This window comes from Physeter macrocephalus, chromosome 16 (genome assembly GCF_002837175.3).
Source record: "Physeter macrocephalus isolate SW-GA chromosome 16, ASM283717v5, whole genome shotgun sequence".
In the NCBI taxonomy this organism is placed as follows: Eukaryota; Metazoa; Chordata; class Mammalia; order Artiodactyla; family Physeteridae; genus Physeter; species Physeter macrocephalus.
Window position 1 is genome coordinate 66,810,002 of NC_041229.1, and position 6,860 is coordinate 66,816,861.

A 6,860-nucleotide genomic window follows, 5' to 3' on the forward strand; every position below is an offset into this window, starting at 1 on the left:
ACGGAGAAAGCTTCTGAGACTGACGTTTGTCCTAAAACAAGATGGGGCATAAATTTAAAATGTTGTAAATTGAAAAGTCAATATACGGGTAACATTTGCTAAGTGCCAAGTGAACAGAAACAGAAGCTTCAGGAATTTGGAGGAGGACTAAATTCTGTGGATCGGTAGGGAGAGTGTGACATGTCTTAATCCAGAATTTAATCAAGTTCAGAGTCTTGTTTTTTTATTTAATTTGGTTGCACTGGGTCTTAGTTGCGGCAGGTGGACTCCTTAGTTATGACTTGCCAGCTCCTTAGTTGTGGCATGCAAATTTTTAGTTGTGGCATGCATGTGGGATCTAGTTCCCTGACCAGGGATCTAGAAACCCGGGCCCCCTGCATTGGGAGCTCGGAGTCTTAACCACTGACCCACCAGGGAAGTCCCAGGTTCAGAGTCTTAAAAGAAGCGTTGACCCTTTAACTCTTTGGCAGTGGGAATGGGGAAGAAAAAACCCTCCCCCAAGGCGTGAGATTACAGACCCTCTCATTCTGTTGTGTGCTGGTAAATATTTAACAACCAGTTCTCCAGGAAAAAAAAGTATGTGTATGAATGCATAAGTATATATGTCTTATTGATGTGAAGGATCTGTAGCACACAATTCATAAGTAATAATAAAATGTCTAATCCTCTTTCTTGTAAATTCCACGAGCCAGTTGATCCTCACTGAATGTTTTTGTTGATTTTTGTGTCATGTTATCCATAGCAGACCTATGGTCGCAGTTCAGTCATGATTTGACTAGTGGAATTTCATCCCAGTCCACTAACTCACAATGCATTTACTGTCATTAAATCTGATATGTGATCTGCTAAACTATTTCTCACTCTTGTGCAGTGGTTTGGCTTACGATTTTTCAACTTTTCAACAATGGTGAGAAAGCTATATACATTCAATAGAAGCTGTACTTTGATTTTTGAATTTTGATCTTTTCCTGGGATGGCGATGGGCGGTATGATACTCTCCCGTGATGCTGGGCAGTGACAGCAGCCACAGCTCCCGGTCAGCCACGCCACCATGAAGGTGAACGACTGATACACTTACAGCCATTCTGCACCCATACAACCAGTCTGTTTTTCACTTTCAGTGCAGTATTCAATCAATTACATGAGACATCCCCACATTTCATTATAAAATAGGCTTTGTGTGAGATGAGTTTGCCCAACTGTAGGTTAATATAAGTGTTCTGAGAATGTGTAAGGTAGGCTAGGCTAAGCTATGATGTTTGGCAGCTTAAGTGTATTAAGTGCATTTTCGACATCCACTATTTTAGACTTAACAGTGGGTTTATCGGGATGTAACGTCATCAAAAGTCAAGGATGATCTGTGTTATATTCATTCAACTGAAACCTCTTTCAGCTTCAGCATTACATTTGTCAGAGCTTACTCATTCACCACCAACCTCAACACCTTCTTTGCCGAATCAGATAATCGTTTTCAAATACTGGGAGAGTATTTTCCTCTTTTTTTTTTTTTTTTTTTAACACTATTCACAATGTAATGACTACAGACATAACTCACATTTTTTTTTCTTGGATTGAAAAGATTTATTTTGTATTCTTCAAGCCTCAGCGAACACTAACCTGCAGTTATTCACAGTCTGGTTACCCAATTCTGGGCTGTCTGAGCTCCATGAATCTGCTTTCCTCTTCACAGGCCCAATTTTGGGTGGAGCGTTTTCTTTTTAAGAAGCACGATCTGAAGGTGAACAGGGTAACGGTCAGGACATGGGCCTCCAGGTGCTCCTTGTTGACTTTTTACATATACATATATCCCCATATCTCCTCCCTCTTGCGTCTCCCTCCCACCCTCCCTATCCCACCTCTCTAGGTGGACATGACTCACTTTTAAGTTTAATCTGCATTATTGACATTTCTTCCATCACTTCCTTAACTCTAGATAATCAACAGAGCAAGAAACCAAGCTCTGACTTGCAGTGTTTGCTATTTATATACTTGTGTGTATAAATACCACCCCTGTCGTGGCCAGTTTTGTGATATCCTTGAACGTGGACTTGGGAAGAGATACACGATATAACACATCATTGTGTAGTATTTCTACCACATAGATCCTATAAATGTACATAATCCCAAGAGCATAGATAACAAAATAAGTGATGAGTTTTGAGTATTTATTAGCCTTGTTTTTCAGCATAATTTATTTAATTAGAAGTATATGATTTAAATTTTAATAATGGCTGTTTTTAACAACCGGCTCCATGAGTTCCTGAAAACATAATACCCGAGAGCGGGTCGGAGCTGCTCCAACACCCCAACTGACCCCACTCCTGATGAGCAGGGAGGTCTCCTCTCTGGGGAGGAACTCTGTACTTCTCTTCACCTTCCCCCTCCCAGACATACAGGTCATAGTTGCTCATGCTGCCTCTAGCGGGAAAACTCACACAGAGGCTCATTTCTTTCCAGAACTTGATACCAGGTGTGCTGTGGAGGGTTTGACGTGGATCTTGCCCAAGCCCATTACTCACCCTGATCCTGACGTTTGATGATGCAGTCCCTAACAACTTCACAGTTCACACTTGTTTCCATGATCTCTTTCTTTAAAGATAAACGCGAGGAAGAAGGATCTCAGGATGGTGATAAACAGAGCAGTGGGGCAAGCCGTCCGGTTAGTTGCCCTGCGGTGTTCTTCACATCCCCCTCCTGCCCTGCTTCCCGAAAGAGACCCAAACCTGCCTAATGGGTTAGGGAAGTTTTCTACCTTTTTTTCTGCCACAAGAACAAAAAGACACGATTCCTAACATTAAAGGCACAAATTTTTATCAGCAAAGCAAATTTTTATTGAGAAATTTGACCAAAACAAGCTCCCCTGGCTCCACCCTTGGCCATATTTTCCTTTCTTAAGCAATATCCCTTTCACACAGATGTGAAAAAACTGCCAAGTGGGGTGTGGGAATAACCTGCCTGCCCCTCTCCCCAGGCTGACTCATGGCAGTTTATTTTTGCATTGGTTGGAAAATAGCTGCTCCCCCATTTCCACCAGTACCCCCACCCTCCGAGGGCAAGCTTGCCCCTCCCTCGGCCCCTCCCAGAGTCCGACACCAGCAGGCACCCCTACATCTTCCCACACTGACCGGACAGTGCCCGGATGTTGCCCGTTGTTCAGTATTTTGACCATCACCCGTCCTGCATCCTCTCGATCCCAGGTTTTGAGGCACAAAATACCCTGTGTGCTCAGCCCTAACCTCCAGATCCAAGCCAAAAGGCTCAGGCCCGTCTCGTGGCTGTGCCATCCCGTCTTGGTTTTAATAGAGAGCTGAGAATCAGGAAAGGGTCTTCAGAGTCGAGGCCCCTTCTCTGATGTGTCTGCCCTGCCTGTCCCATCTTTGGCTTGTTCCCAAGTGGCTTCACTCATTTATCCCCAACATCTTAGCTCCTTTAAAACCCTCTGAGCTCTCACCTGCCTGACAGCCCCACCCCCATTCCACGCTAGAGCCTTACCATCTACTATTAGACCTTCCAAATGCAGACCCTCTGCCCAACGGGCTGGGCTTTATCAGCTTGTGTCCAGAGGACCCTGAGGCTGATGCCACCTGGAGCCTCATCTCACTCTCCACCGACTTCCCTGCCTCTTGTTACTCTCCTTGTGCCATCAACACTTAGTCACAGTGCCTCACTTGCCCTTGGGGACTTTGTCCTCATCTTCTGCCGTGGGTCCATACCTGAGCGCTAATCCGAACCCAGCAGCTGTGGGAAATTCCCAGCTTTCCCTGTTCTGACTACAGCTCTGGTCTTCATAGAGATAAGCGTTCTAGGTTACATTGGGGTCTCCTGTCCATTTGACCAAAACCAAAAAAGAGATGGAACCTACTTCTCCAGAGGGAAAGGGCTTTTCAAAAGGAGCTGTAATGCGATTGATGTCCAGTCATAGAATCATAGTAAACTCATTTTTTCAATTAACATGAACTCTTTCCTACTGTGCTTTGAATTGTGAAATTACTACTACGATTGAGGAATGATTAAGTCATGGGTTTTTTTTTCTCGTTTTCTTTCTTTCCTGTTGCTTGAAAAACATTGTTCACAGATGTTTAAGAACATATATTAAAAGTGAATTCCAGTAAAAGCCTATTAATTACATTATTCAGCCTGGTTCAGTAACTCTTTTTAAAAATAACATGCGTGTTTAGGACAGAAGTGTTTTCCAGTTGTCATTTCATGAGATAAATGTGTTGGGAAATGAAGAGAGTATAAATAGATGTGAAAGTCACTTTATCTAATTGAAGATGAATGCTGAGCTTTGGGAGCTGTAGCAGAATTGAGTCCTGGTTCAAACTTGCCTTGAAAGAGATTTATGTTCATGGGATGTGAAGCTTCATCTCCCAGGGGCTCTCCTGGTGACCATTAACTCCTTCACCTCAGTACTCCTTCAACTCAGTACTCCGTCTTTGTGCAACCAGCAGAGGCAACTCGCAAGATGGATGTGGGGAGAAGGAAGGAGCAGCAGTTCGTTTGTCAGGTCAACAGAGCTAAATAACAACAACAACAAAGCCACTGCTTCATCTGGGCCTGTGGAATTTAAAGTGCTTTGACAAACTGAGAGCCACATTCTGCCATGTGTGTATGATGCCAAGTGGCCTTCCCTTGGGTTTTGATGTCTTCTGTTTATGTCATTGAGATTTTCCAGAGTGCTTTTAAAAGGGGGAATTAGTAGTAGCTCTAGCACTGTTGGTTTTAGACATTATTATTAAGCCTGGCAGAGCCATAGTATTTGAGCTCGTTTTCTGCCTTGACCTCGGAAAACCTTTTTCCAGAAAACTGACTGCTTAGGTCTAATCTGTGGTTACACACAAAGGAGATCTTGGCTAGAAATGAGGGTTCTGTTGTGGCCTTGATACTGGAAGATGCTTCCCTGATGGAATACTGCAGTACCACATGGCTTAAAATATTAAAAGGTGTATTAAATTGAATTGTTTTGATGGTTCAAATACCCTTAGAGGTTGCTGGGGGAAAGCTAGAGTTCTTAATGACTGACTGGAAGAATACAATGCACTTGAACCTCTAGGTCAAACGCTGAATTCCTCCTGCAGGTGGAAACGCTGCACCTTACAGGGAAGGCCAACTCTCATTTGTACAGTGGCCTTACCCATTTGAAACTTTCCCGGAATCCCTTATCATCAGCTCCCCACCCAAAGGATGAAAAACACCATCTGAAAAACACCATTTTCCCATCTCTTATTGGAGTTTGCAACTTTCTTGACTAACAGATGGCCAGAAAATGTGTAAGCCCAAATAAAAGCAAAGCACGGTCTTCATTGTGTCTTCACGAGTGTCAGTTGCTTTTTCAAATTAAAATTATGTAAATGATCCCTTGGCTTGAAGAAGGAGGATCAGCTATGAAGGAAACAACTCCAGCACTTGAGTATTTTAGTTTGGGTTGTGCATAGGGCTCTTTTTTTTTTTTGCTTTTCTTTTCTTTTTTTTTAAGCTTTTAATGTTTCCTTTTAAAGAGAAAGAAGAGCCATTTGGTAGAAGCATTTTGCAAGTTGCTCATTCACAAAACTCGCCGAGTTTCACCAGCAGCCAGCCTAGAATATTAGGGCTGGCAGAGACCTTAGAGGTCCTTGTTTTAATGAACTTGAGGAGGGAGGGAAAGATTCTGGAGTAAAAGACCAAAGGAGGGCCCGGCCTCTCTGGGTTTGGCATCTTTCTTACCTCAAGGAGTTAAAAGTCTGGGGCTGAGCGTGATCAACCAGATGGTCTTTAACAGTAACATGGTTCATATTGTTTAGATTATCCTCTTGCAAGTACCGTGCCTCGTTTACCTTTTATGGAATAAAGTGTGGAAAATTGACCACAGATGTAAGTAACCAAGAATGACGGGGAAGCTGTTGTTACCAGGCCTCCTCTTTTCTCTCCAACAGGCCTGATCCCGAAGATAAAAATAAAGAGAGAAATGGGAGGCAGGCAGAGCCATAACTTTGCCTTACCTCGTGGCTCGGGTCTGAGCCGCCGTTAGCCCTTTGCTGGACATTTCCATAAATCCACGGATGGCCTCAAGACTCCTGTGCAGGCTATCCTCACTTTCTGAGTTTCCAAGTGCCCTCCAGTTAAAATATCATACCACGTAAGCAGTTTTTCCATCCTGTTTGGAAAGGCAGCGGGGCAAGTCTAACATACTGACAGGGAGCAGTTTTGGAGCCCTCTTTTCCCCGAAGGAGAGCAATGAGTGGCATTTTGCAGCCTTCTGCGTGGGTCAATTCTGCATTCCCATTGCTTTGATTGCTATCTCGGCTGCAAGCTGGGCCCAATTAATTAGAACTAGGCCCTCATTATTCCTGAGAATGTATTTCTGAGCCTGACAGAAGAGTTGACTACCCAGAACGGGCCCAGCTAGGAAGAAGCTTGTTGAGACAGGCCTGTGCTTTCCTTTACGGCATGCTTTTTAGGATTAGAAAGGCATTTATGCCTTTTTAAACCCTCAGAGGAATATTCTCCCACCAAAGTCATAAACTAGGTTTTGTGAAGTCCCTTTGTTTTCTCCATCTTCCTCCGTCCGGCACTCCATTGCCAAGGCCACGCTGGCTTTCACCTCTCATCCTTCTCTGTGCCATTCACTGCCTTTGCCTGTGGCTATGACCACCCTCGGGTGATGGGACTTCTGCTTGCAGGTCAGCTCGAGGCAGGGAGGGCCAAGAGGGTCCCCCCACTTGGGGGACCGCCACCTGCTCTGGGCCTCTGTAAAATGATTGCTGCTCCTAGAATAGAAGACTGGGTTGCCCTCCCTTTTCTTTTTTTTTTTTTTTTTTTTTTTTTGTGGTACGCGGGCCTCTCACTGTGGTGGCCTCTCCCGTTGCGGGGCACAGGCTCCG

At 44.2% G+C, this 6,860-nt stretch overlaps 1 protein-coding gene across 1 annotated transcript in view; it reads left to right on the forward strand.

Annotated features, from left to right (window-relative positions):
• PARVA (parvin alpha) overlaps positions 1-6,860 on the forward strand; it is a 191,151-nt gene that overhangs the window by 56,250 nt on the left and 128,041 nt on the right. The gene's annotated exons all lie outside the window — the stretch shown is intronic.